The sequence below is a fragment of the Cyrtonyx montezumae genome, unplaced genomic scaffold (assembly GCF_038088225.1).
Source record: "Cyrtonyx montezumae isolate F1298 unplaced genomic scaffold, pur_monq_1.0 scaffold_30, whole genome shotgun sequence".
In the NCBI taxonomy this organism is placed as follows: domain Eukaryota; kingdom Metazoa; phylum Chordata; class Aves; order Galliformes; family Odontophoridae; genus Cyrtonyx; species Cyrtonyx montezumae.
Window position 1 is genome coordinate 8,181,813 of NW_027072035.1, and position 13,289 is coordinate 8,195,101.

Here is a 13,289-nt window from a genome sequence, read left to right on the forward strand (position 1 = left end):
ACCCTTGTGGGTAGTGCAAGATAGGACCTGCAATGTTATTCCCAACTACTATTTGTTTACTTCCACAAAACTCAGATTCCAAATAACCATTTATCTACTGATCACCTTCTCATCTGTACTGCTTTAGTCATCTTCTCTTAAGAACTTCCTAAAGATCACAGTTGAAATGTTCTATGACATGACACTGGTTCCACAGGATGTGGCACAAATGCCTGATTTTCTCATAATTTCCTTTTAAAACACAGCTACCTTTACTTGAAGACTCTTCTGCCCGTCTTAGAGGTACAGTACAGATGCATTAGGTGGGAATGAGTTTTTAGGGGTCAAAAAACCTCTTGTAGATTTCTGACTCTAAGGGCAGCTTAAAATTGTTGCTGGACAACTTTACTGAAGCTGTTATCGAGTTACAAATATCTTCTTAAAACACATGGACATACACCTGTATACAACGCACTATCAGCTACAGAGAGATTGAAACAGAACGCTTATTTAGTCATTTGAAAATGTTTTAATATCACTTGAGTTACTGAAATTTCTCTTGATCATTTCAGTGTTAGAAGTTAGATAAATCTAAGCTGACATCGAAAGACATTCTGGTGCGACTGATTACCACTAATTTCCTGAGCAGTCATCCACAATGCACCATCAGGATTAGAAAAGTGAAATATAGGAAAAGGATTCTCTGTTATCAAGTATTATTTCATATTCATTCAGTTATCATTTGGGTTTTTTTCTTCTTGCACACTATCTTGGAGGAAGGTGCTGCAGATGTTAGAGCAACACCCAGAAAACTACAGGAAAATTTAGCATCTGAACAACTGCAAACTTTTCAGATTGTTTTAATAACTAAGTACATATTAAAGAACAGTTATGTGCCAAATAGAATTTTTCCTGCTTCCAGTAACACACTTACTTACCTGAAATGCTCTGCATGGGTCTAGCACCAAAACGCCATGCATGAAATTAATCAATTTTGAAAAGCTGTTTTATGATTAATGCCATTGGTAGAATAGTCTCCAGGTATCTTACTTTACAGTGAGCCATAAGCAATTAGCAGTTCACATGTACATGGTTGTACACTTTGTCACTCTTGCAGAGTATTCTACTCATTACCACAAGTTTGCTAATAATCACCCATTCCCAGTGTAAGCAATAACCAGCTCTACAAGTACCACAGAAACAACCGACCAGACACAGCCTTTAAGGGAACAAAGGTTCTTGCAAGGACTATATTTTATACTTAAGAGGTGCCCTTGTATTAAGTAAGTACAGCATTACCCCTCAAACACTTCAGGATTTTCCTGCGATTAACAGCATTAAGTGTGTTTCATCCAAATGAGCCTATCAAAAATCACAGAAGCTGGAACCCCAAACACTGATATTAAGTACTGCCTACAGCACCACAGAAGTTAGCACGTTTTTAAGGGCATGCATAGCATCCCTCCTCCACTGTTGCTGCGACCAGAACGCTGGACTTACTGTTCCATCTTCCAATGATTTGGAATTTATGACATACTCAGAGTTGTACCTACAACCTGAAAGAACATGCGAGTGAAGTTTTTAAGAACATCCGTCAACCAAAATTAATGCAAAGTGGGCTTAAGGGAACTGTACAAGCACACTACCAAATGGACAGGGCTGCTCCAAAAGTCATGCCTCTTATTTTTCTGATGGTGGTAGTACAGCAGTAGAGGTTCAATCTTCCCACCAATATTCCATTCCATTATTTTATCACGTGACAGATGGCAGCAGGGGGAAAAATGTGACATCAGCAAGCATATAAAGCAAAGATGCGTAGTGAATTTCTCCACATAGAAAAAATTTCACCCACTGACACACGTTTGCCTGCTGAACAGTTATAGGGACCAAACAGTGGACATGCACACTGAAAACTGGACTGTGTGGACAACAGTTTCCTAAAAACAAAGCTGCCACTGTGAAACAGCAGGTTACTTCCACAGGTAAAGAACTTACAAACATGGCATACAGGCCCAAGTTCACAACTGGTGAAAACACATAGCTAATGGTGGTGACTGTGCTGAAAAAGCATTCTCTGGGAAAGAATTTCCTCTATCAAACAGTGTTAGTGTATTTTCGTATCTGTTGTATTTTCCATAGAAATAAATACTTCCATGGCATTACTTTCAGATCTCCACAGAAAAGACTGCTGACACTTCTTTACAACACTACAGTGGACAGTATCAGACTCCTGCAGCACTTCCTGTGAAAACGTGGGGTAATCATTACCATATGAGTGAATAAATGAGTTAGAACAAGTTTACTCAATGTACTTTATTCAAAGTATTCAGAGATACTACCATAAACATTTACCAAAATTCAAATTTTATGCTTAGAAATTCAACTGCATCCACAACTCTCAATCCCTCAGATGCCAAACAAACACTACTTACACTGCCAGAGACTGTCTTACACACTGTCCTCAGCAGAATGTCCCCTGCAGAACAGCTACTTTTTTTTTCTTTACTTTAAACCAAGCCTTCTGAAACCTAAGAGACCAAGAACCAAAATGTAGTCAACCCAGCAAGTATCCCTATTTATCCTCATGGATATTCCTAAATAAAAATGGCAGCCAAGATAGTTTAATTTATCGATACAAATATCCATCTCAGTATTTTAGTATATTAATCTCCTATGTCACATCAATATCCCTTAACTGCTATTATGAATTTTTTTTAAAAGGAGCAAACATTTTCACAAGAGTGAAAGAGTTTCACAAGTTGACTTAAGGCAGAGATTTATGAATTACTTTTTCTGATGGGCCCTTCACATGTCAGAAACCTGTGCACACTATCAACAGTCACTGCATCAGCAGAAGAATCGAGCAATTGCTGTATTTCATACAGTTGCCTCAATCCTGCATTTTAATGCCACTTCAAAAATCATACTTTTTTTTTTCTGAACCTTTTTTCTTTCCCCAGATGTTTTCTTTCGTTACAGGGTGAGAAAGAACAGGATATTAATTCCTGGCAAGTATGACTCAACAAGAAATAAGCTTACTATTTGCATTTGCTTAGCCAAATTTAAATATACGTACCTTTCCCAAATTAACTTCACATTTATATAGTTTGTATTCATGATTTGCACATTAGCAAAAAACAGTCTGACAGAACTCTTTATTGTTACAGAACTTTTTTTCTTAACACAACCTAGAAAAACTTTAATAAAAAAATGCTTTTCTAAATGCCTTAAACAGGCATGCAGGTGAGCGCAAATCAAGAATCACACGGAAGGACATGTCTGACGGTAAAAGGGGCCTAACTGAGTCTCTCAACGTACCAAAACACCCTGTGACGTTTCTGCCATACATCACCGCTCGCGACGAGAGCAGGGACACCAACTCCGTTTCTGATCACGAGAGCTCACGTGCTACGTCACAGATGCGCATTATCCACACGCGACGCGCATTCACCACCCGTACCCCGGCTCCCAGCTCCGTGGGACACCTCCAGCCCGGCTCCGGCGACCACTCCGCCGGCAATACGTCTCCCAGGAGGAGCCCCACGCGAGGGCGAGGCAGGCCGCGGGGCGAGCCGGCAGCTGCCCGGGGTCTTCACATTGCCCAGCGCGACCCCGCTCGGCTCCTCCTGCTCCGCGAAGCCGCTCTCCCCGCCGGAACTCCCGGCCCGAGCCAGGTCCACACTCACCCCTTCCGGGCCCGGCTGCACACCTCCAAACGCTCACCGCAGCCTGACCTCCGCGCAGCCAATCCTCTCTGTCCCGGTCTTAGCGAAGAGCAGCCAATATGCGGCCGGGGGGAAGAGGAGAACACCAATGCCGACGGAGGGGCGGGAGTTACGAGCGCGTCCCCGCGGATGGCGGGGTGGGGCGAGCGGACATGGTGGCGGCACGCGGCGGGGATGGGCGCGCCCCGAGGGGAGGGCACTGCTGAGGGGTGCTGGGGATGGGAAGTATACGGTGCTGATTGGAGCGGGCCCTGCTTGCGCTGGGGAAGCTCCATCTTGTCAATTTTTGATGCTTTTTTTTTTTTTGTTTTTTTCCTCATTGCAGTGATTAGTTTGTTTCTCAGTTCCTCTCGCATCTGCTTTGTCCAGAGTGTTTCAGCTACCGTAGTTCTGTGTCATTTCCAGGCGTACCTGTGCTCCAGTAATGGGTGAAATTTCTGCACAAACAGGATGAGACAAGAAGCACAGGATGATGGACGCAGCCTGCTTCTAACTACAATGGAACAAGTGTTCTCTTACTGCTGTGTTTTGTACATGCTGTGTAGGTAACATATCCCCTTAGGGGTGGATCACATACAAACATCAATTCTTGCCTGCTGACACGTGGCAGCCAAGACTGAGAATAAACTGTTTTTGTTTGTTTGTTTGTTTGTTTTTGTCAAAGCGGAAAGCAAGTTTATCTGGACAGGAGGTCTGATGAAACTGGGTTTCCATGAATCTGTCCCATGTTCCGGCTGCTGCCCAACAGCAGCCATTGCCAGTCACCCATTTTCTTACAGCTCTTTCACTCGTCTCTTATCTGCTCAGTTCTTGCTCCTTCCATGTTTCCTCCCATGTTAAGCAAGACAAAAGACAGTATGTGCTGCGACTGGTTATTGCACTTCAGAGTGCAAATTGTTTTGCCTGTTTGTACATATTGAAAGCCAGGAAGCCATGTGAAACAGCAAGCTGATAACTTCATGTCCAGCAGAAGTCCTAACTTTGCTTTCTCCTCTACATGGCTTCTGATGTTTGAAAAACTTGCAGAACTCTAATTATTGCCAGCTTCCTTCCTGTTGTTATTATTTTTTTTTTTTTGCTAAAATCAGCTAGCATTCAAAGCAAGTATGAAAGTATGCTGGTGGGTACATAGGCAGACTGATGAACAAACAAATCAAACAGGTATTTTGCAGTAAAGAAAAGGACCAAGATAGGCTAATGTCAATTGACTGCCTCTACAAACGTTAGAGCTTAAATCCCTCAGCAGCAGAGGATATATATCTTCAAGTTATGTTTGTGTTGTAAATTATCCCTTTGCAGAGCCCAGCACAGATGAGCATTCAGGGAGCAGGAGAAAGTAATCACATGGGTTATAATTAGCCTTTGTGAGTACTCCTCTTGGTACATCAAACCAGCAATCCATGGAAATATAGCAAGAATTTTGGCAGGAACTGTCCATCTAATTGGAAGGATGCTACTCTTGTGCAAATGTCTCGAGATTGTGTCTTCACCTGAGGAGCAAGAGTGAACTCTTCTGGAAAACCTTCTTTGCTGATGGATGATTATGTTTCAGTGAACAATTAATCCAGAAATTCATGAAGCAAAACAGTTTCTAACGAATTTTAAATGGTTGGATAAGACATATCCACACTGCCAAAGCATCCATATTGTATTTAAAATACTAAGTAAATACATAAAGATTTGCCATGTGAGTTGTCTTTAATACATCCAAGTGAGAAACATATAGAAGTTTTTATTCTTAGTAATCTTTAAACCAAGTTTCTTTCTCATGAAGTCATGTTGTAGCTGCATATACTGATGCTCTGCCCGGGGTGAGCACAAAAAACACTACCACATCCAGGAGCATCGTCCCTTTTCACAACTCCAAATTATTAGGTTTTATAGCAAGAGAGGAATGTTATAGTCATCCATCAAGTTCATCCTCCTTCCTAGAGATATTCAAATAAAAATATGACAGAATAGTAAAAGGCAGATATGAAAAACAACAGGATGATGTGTTCCTGTAACAAAATTCTATTGCAAATTGTAAGGGTGCGTGGAGAGAGTGCACCTAGTCCTTGATGGATATCTGGCCACATGCCTTTTTTAGTGCAACAAAGGATAATGAGAAAGGGAGGAAACCATATATAAAAGCACACAAGGACGTGGACTTGACAATGGATAAAGTATTGAGACCCAAATGTGCTCAGCCACACGGATTGATGAGGGCATGGGAGAGGGTGTGAAGGTGGAAAAAGTGGAAAAGGGGGTACATATGGGACGTCCACATCTGCTGGCAAATTGTGAGCAGAGCAGGGGTCCAGTGCTTGCACTTGTGCTTAGGGGCTACAAGTGTGGGTGTTCATGGGATGAAGGTGTAGGCACTGGTGTGTGCAGTCAGCTGTGGGTGCAAGCAGCCAGTGAACAGGGTCCTGTGGGTGGGCAGGGGGTCTGGGGTGCAGGCAAGAAGACAGTGCGTCCATATCCTGCTAGGGGTGGTGGGTGTGTGAGTGCTGGTGACCAGGGGACATTGCAGCAGGGGCTGCTGGCAATGTTAGCCCTGTGGCAGGGGTTGAGGATGGGCTGTGCCTTGTGGGTATGGGTCCTGTGTGTGGGGGGGGCTACAGGTACCCCCTTATCCTCCATTCATAAGGCTGTAAATTAAGGAAAGCAACGTGTGTTTCAGTTTAAAAAACAAGACAAAACAAAAACAACAACAAAACAGGTAAAACTTGAGAAAAAGAAAAGATTCAGTTAATAAAATGGAGACAGAAAATTTTAAATTAGTTAAAGTAATTTTGCTGAAGCACTGAAAAACAGCCAAGGGGAACTGCTGAAAAGTAGTGTTACTTAAAATTAATATGATTTGTATCTGAAATGGTCACAATAATTGATGAAGTTTGTAAGCTCAAAAAACAAACCCTTGAATTAGCTTTAAAATACATACAAAAATGTTTTGTTAGTTCATTTCAAGAGTTTGTGCTTACTCTAAGTTAACCAGCAGAACTGGAAAATGCCTAACAGCTTTTCTAAAATGCTTAAGGTTTGCTCTTCAGAATAGAATACAAAATAGTTCAGATACCAAATCCCAGAGAAGCTGAAGTAATTCAGTCAGTGTTTAGTGGAGCTGAGTGAAGTACAGTGTGCATGTACTAACTGAAGTACAGTGTTAACATCTCAAATTTTGGTACAGATTCTAATCTGTCAAGGCTACAAGCATGTCCCCCCCTTCTGCTGCTTGGTGAATAAAATCAAGGCTTTTAGCCAAGACCTGGACCCATGTTTAAGGTGGGTTTCATCATTGATAAAGGCAAACAAAGCTGGAAGGAAGGACTTGGCCCTCCTTTCCTCTGGGTAAGCCTTCCACTGTGGCTGTACAAGTGGCCTTACTCAGTCCAAATCTGCAGCTGTGCAGAGGCCAGTCTTGCATCTCTGCCACTCTACCCTAGCCAAGAGCTCTTTAGAGATAAATGAGTTTTAATCTGTTAGGAGCAAAATGTGTTAAGAGGTATGCTCTATTATCACTGTTGATATCATGGAAATTATTAAATTAAAAAATAAATCCTAGCCTAGTCAAGGAGAAACATTTTGGAAAGCTCTCTATCTCCTCAAAAGCTCAATAAAAGTATCTTCTGAATTTGTACAGTGCAAGGATTTTAGCTGTTCTGAGAAGATAAATATTGCCATACCCAAACTCTAAGAAGATAAGGATTACCTTTCCTGAGCAGAGGTAATGGAAAATGTGCCTGTGTCTCGGAACTCCAGCCCTCAACCTGGCATTTTAGCTTGAACTATCATGAAAGGGGAGTTTGTCTTAGCATATTGGCTATCTGTCAGATGTATTTATAAATATCAAACCAAACTGTGCTCTTAGGTGGGGAGATGCAAGTTCAAAATTAGACAGTGTTGGTACATTTTTACTTCTGACTTTATTTTTGGCAAAGACATTATGATCCTGGTATTTCTGACACTGACAGTAAAGTTTGGACTTTGTATTTTTCCAAATGATTCTTTCAGCCTTTGTATTGGCTCTCTTGAATTCACAGTTGCTCAAAATGCTTCTTTTCCCTTCTTGAAATAATGAAAAAATTGATCTGACAAAAGGCAGATCTAATGGGTTAAGGCACTCACAGATTTAGTAGGTGCTATGGATAAAGACTGAATCCTAAAAAGGGAAAAAATTATGTGAGTCATACAGTTGGGCAAGTTTGTGTTTCAAACTCATATATGCAATTGTTTTTCAGAAAGTACTGTAAGAAAGAAACATAATTTTGAAAACTGCCCGCTTTTTGTGAGGTTTTCTATATTTGTGTCAACAGGAGTTTGTTTGTTTGTTTGTTTGTTTTGTTTTGTTTTTCTAAATAGTTTCACTACTCAAGTTAAATAAATCCCAGCCAGTATAGTGATGCCAATGAGTAGGGCGTTTAATCAATATTCTCAATATTTCAGCTTTCCTTCTTTGCTTCTATCCAAGAATTTGGATACTTTAAAGTTGTGGTGGTTGTTTTGTTTACTTGTTTTCTTTTGTTGGTTGGTTGGTTGGTTGGATTTTTTTAATATCTACTGTCACCACAGTCATCTGGCTTAACAAAGAGGAGTAAACTTATTTTAGATAATGATTATCTCATCACCAGTGGTAATCTGAGCTGTAGAGTAACAGAATCACAGAATTGTAGGGGTTGGAAGGGACCTCTAGAGATCATCAAGTCCAACCCCCTGCCAAAGCAGCTCCCTAGCCCAGGTTGCACAGGTAGGTGTCCAGGTGGGTCTGGAACATCTCCAGAGAAGGAGACTCCACCACCTCTCTGTGCAGCTGTGCCAGTGCTCCGTCACTGCACTGGGAAGGAGTTCTTATGCACGTTTGTGTAGAACTTCCTATGCTTCACTTTGTGGCCATTTCTCCTCATCCTGTCACCATACACTGCTGAAAAGTGTCCGGCCTCGTCCCTTGTCCCTCATTCCTTTTCCTTCTACACCTTAGATATTTATAAATGTGGATCTTTCCTTTTTCGAGGTTGAACAGATCCAGGTCACTCAGCCTTTTCTCATTAGAGAGGTGCTCTTTATCATCTTTGTGTCCCTCTGCTGGACTCTTTTGAGGAGCTCCCTGTCTTTTTTGTACTGAGGAGCCCAGAAATGGACACAGTACTCCAGATGAGGCCTCACCAGGGCAGAGTGTAGAGGGGGAGGATCACTTCCTTTGACCTGCTGGTCACACTCTTTTTAATGTACCCTAGGATGCTGCTGGCCTTCTTGGCCACGAGGGCACACTGCTGGCTCATGGCCATCCTGTTGTCCACCAGGACACCCAGGTTCCTCTCCACAGAGCTCATCATCAGCAGGTCATCCCCCAACCTGTACCGGTGTATATGATTATTCTTCCCAAGGTGCAAGACTACACTCTAGATACTGTAGTTCCTTCAGCATTAAAATAAAGCAGTTTATGTTTAATAGTTTCTGGTCTCTTATAACCTTTAGCAAGCACTTTTTTCCTCAAAATCAAGACCACTTGAATCTTTACAAGTTACTTTACGTGTATAGTGCTATAGAGCTATAGTACGTAGTAATATAGTGAGTTTTCATGTGAACAGCTAAGGAGGATTTTTGGTGTCTCCCTATAGATATCCACCCTGAAATTTTAAAGTCTCTAGTTCTGCTACCCTAGAGAACTTACACTGACTACCTAACACTGATAGTCTTGCTGCACATAGAAAAGCGCAGGATCCTCCTTACTTAGTACCACAGAAGTGTGTCAGATATTCTTTCTGGAGTTACAAACTCTGCACTTGTATTGGAAATAGAAACAAACCTTATGGTTTTTTTCACTATCATTTTTATCCCTTTTATTAAAATAAGTGTAAAGAAGGCAAATATTTTTGTGAAGTAAGCTAATTTAGGAAGAAGATAAACTATGACTGTTCTCAGATATTGTTTCATTAAAAACTGAACTGATCCAAAAATTGATGCTATTGACTTTGTAGAAAATTCTAATATTCAAATTCCATGGTTCAATAAGTCATACCTGCAGCTTGATTTCCCTATACATCTGACTGGGTCTGTATCCTTCAGTTTTAAATTTCTGTGCGTTTCAAAGGCAGTGAGTTTTACAGGCTGCACTGAGAAAATAACAGCGTAGTCCACCGTGTCAGATAACTCCCATGTTAGTTCAATATCATTTTTTTTCATCCACAGCAGACCAGACCTGCCAGTACTCTCTTCATAGAACAAGTGGTTTTAAAATGATACAAGCATCCTAATTAACAAAGGGGTTGAAAATTCAAAATATAAACTTCCCAAAATAAATAGAGTGGTATAATTCATTTGCAGGAGATTGATTTTTTTTGCCAACAGAAATCTGTCAGGGAGTTACTATACAAATTATCTTGCTACTTATCTTCATTCTGTTTCAGTAACAGCACCTGTAATATTTTATTGATGTAACTAGCAAACCAGATGGCAATTTTACTAAATCTTGAAGAAAAAAATAATAATTGATTTTTATACAGTCATTGTGTATGACAACTAGAAAATTTTAAACTGGATATATATATTGATCCAATCTAGCCATCTTGTTATGTGTGTTGATAGTCTACTATCCTATTAATTGCTAGATACTTCCCTGTCTTCCAGGAACTACTGGCTGTCACCATATCTTTTATGCGTAAAAGTTTAGAAATTGTTGGCAGAATCTGAAAGTTCTGTGTAACTTCTACAAGCCTCACAGATCCTACTGTAAAAGCCAAGCTTACTTTATTTATTCCATTAAATGTTTAAAGCTAATTTGTTTTTTGGCAAAGAAATGAGAACACATACATAGCCCGAATAATTTTTTATTTATTGAGCTCGTAATCTTCCCTGGCCAGTTGGATTGCTTATTCAAATAGAGCCAGTTAGTGGGGATACAAAGCACAATTATCACACTTAAAAGAATTGCTGTAACATGCAAAATTAATGCAGAACTTTTCTTTCTACCACTTCCCAACACTTTCAAACAAAATGTGAATATTTTCCAGTGACAGTATTCTAAATTTTATTCTTTTACCTAGAAACTGGGTAGGGAAGAACTTTTTTTCTGCAGTAGTATCTCATCTAATTTCAGTGGAGAAAAGCAGCCATTCTACCTTTATAAGGATGTAGGTTCAGGTATTTTCCACCTGCCAAGTTTATGGAAAATTTATCAGTCAGTTCTGATTTAGAAGCTGCACCACTGGGCAGATTTAAGGAGACAGCAGTCAGTCCTGTGTGTTGCAGAGATAACGTAAAAAATGAGATCCAGTAAAGTTGTCCATGCATAAATCAGAATAGAAAATAAATATGGTGGCAGTAGTCTTGACTATGCCCTCAGAAAAAGGTTTTATAGAGAAACTAACCAACAATTCACACAGAGTCTGGCTTTCATAATTTCCTGTATCTTACTGCTTATATTAAAATAAATCATGGAAAATACTGCAACATGTAACATTGTTATATGTAGAAAATTTGCATATTTTAGTAGCTCACTGATTGTAGTGAATGTAGAAAAAATAAAGCCTATTATTACCAAGATAATAAAATAGAAGGAGATATCTCACAATATTTGTAGATCTTCACAATTAATTTTGGTGTGCTGTTCACTCAAGCAGATGATGCAGAAAATTTATTGTGATCCACTCTACCTGTCTGTAGGTCCTTTCAGTAATACTTTAAAGAGACAAGAAAAAAAAGGGGTGGAGTGGAGGGTGAGGGGTGTGTAGGAGAGTAAATGATTCAGAGCAGTTTGCAAACCAAACCAAATCATATTCCAAGTGTTCAGAGTTTTTATTATGCACAATTAAAAAATGACACCATGCAGGGAAAAATTAAATATTGCTTCCCAAGTAATTGATGTTTCAAATTTTCACTTTGTGCAAACATTATTTTATTAACTTCTTTCCTTGTCTCTCCCCTCCCCTCCCCTCTCCTCCCCTCTCCTCCCCTCTCCTCCCCTCTCCTCCCCTCCCCTCCCCTCCCCTTTTCTTTTCTTTTCTTTTCTTTTCTTTTCTTTTCTTTTCTTTTCTTTTCTTTTCTTTTCTTTTCTTTTCTTTTCTTTTCTTTTCTTTTCTTTTCTTTTCTTTTCTTTTCTTTTCTTTCTTTTCTTTTCTTTTCTTTTCTTTTCTTTTCTTTTCTCTTTTCTTTTCTTTTCTTTTCTTTTCTTTTCTTTTCTTTTCTTTTCTTTTCTTTTCTTTTCTTTTCTTTTCTTTTCTTTTCTTTTCTTTTCTTTTCTTTTCTTTTCTTTTCTTTTCTTTTCTTTTCTTTTCTTTTCCCTTCCCTTCCCTTCCCTTCCCTTCCCTTCCCTTCCCTTCCCTTCCCTTCCCTTCCCTTCCCTTCCCTTCCCTTCCCTTCCCTTCCCTTCCCTTCCCTTCCCTTCCCTTCCCTTCCCTTCCCTTCCCTTCCCTTCCCTTCCCTTCCCTTCCCTTCCCTTCCCTTCCCTTCCCTTCCCTTCCCTTCCCTTCCCTTCCCTTCCCTTCCCTTCCCTTCCCTTCCCTTCCCTTCCCTTCCCTTCCCTTCCCTTCCCTTCCCTTCCCTTCCCTTCCCTTCCCTTCCCTTCCCTTCCCTTCCCTTCCCTTCCCTTCCCTTCCCTTTTCTTTTCTTTTCTTTTCTTTTCTTTTCTTTTCTTTTCTTTTCTTTTCTTTTCTTTTCTTTTCTTTTCTTTTCCCTTCCCTTCCCTTCCCTTCCCTTCCCTTCCCTTCCCTTCCCTTCCCTTCCCTTCCCTTCCCTTCCCTTCCCTTCCCTTCCCTTCCCTTCCCTTCCCTTCCCTTCCCTTCCCTTCCCTTCCCTTCCCTTCCCTTCCCTTCCCTTCCCTTCCCTTCCCTTCCCTTCTTTTTCTTATTCTTTTCCTTCTTCTCTTTTTCTTAGTCCTTTTTCTCTTTTTTTTTCTTTTTTTCCCTCTTTTACTTAACTCTTTCTTTCTCTTATTCTATTTTTTTCTTATTTTATTTTTTTCTTATTTTATTTTATTTTATTTTATTTTATTATTTTATTTTATTTTATAATTTTTTTTTCTTGAATGAAGACAGTTCTGTATGGATTTTCCCTGTGAAAGTGTGACGTTTTAACACTGAAACATATGCACTGGAGCACTTCCTTAGCCTGTACGAATACTTAGACATCATAGCACCGTACTTATCTGTTATCTGTTCTGTTCTACTGCATGCAATTATCTGTTATGTTCTACTGCATGCTTTCTATTTTCTTAGGGAAAAAAAAAAAAAGCCCACATAGATGTCCTGAAGAGCTCGTGGTGGATAAATGTCAAGGAAATTCTTATGGTGGAAGAGAACGACAGCTTGTGACTGGACACATACGCTCCCTCTAGAGCTGCCGTGGTGTGTCAGGACAGTTGCTCATGTGCTGCAGGGAAGCTCTGCAGGAGATGGAGAAGCGATGCCATGCCATGTCTTCCAACACAGCGTCCATGCAACTTGACCCCTGCCTCTTCCAGGAGTACCAAAGGATAAAGCTAAACATCTGAAACAGCTGACGGATTGTCCCGATGCTCTGAATCATCCATCTACTCAATGGGATGAAACTGAGAGATGGTGCAGGGGCAACAGCAGCCGGTGCCTCCTACGTTTCTCAGTCAGGCAG

General features: G+C 40.4%; 1 protein-coding gene across 1 annotated transcript in view; it reads right to left on the reverse strand.

Moving 5' to 3' along the window:
• Window positions 1-3,685, reverse strand: part of PJA2 (praja ring finger ubiquitin ligase 2) — a 36,677-nt gene extending 32,992 nt beyond the window's left edge. The window contains exon 1 of the mRNA XM_065744234.1: window positions 3,440-3,685. The gene's annotated coding sequence lies outside the window, so the exon portion shown is untranslated. The remainder of the gene's footprint in view (window positions 1-3,439) is intronic.
• Between the last annotated feature and the right edge of the window lie 9,604 nt (window positions 3,686-13,289).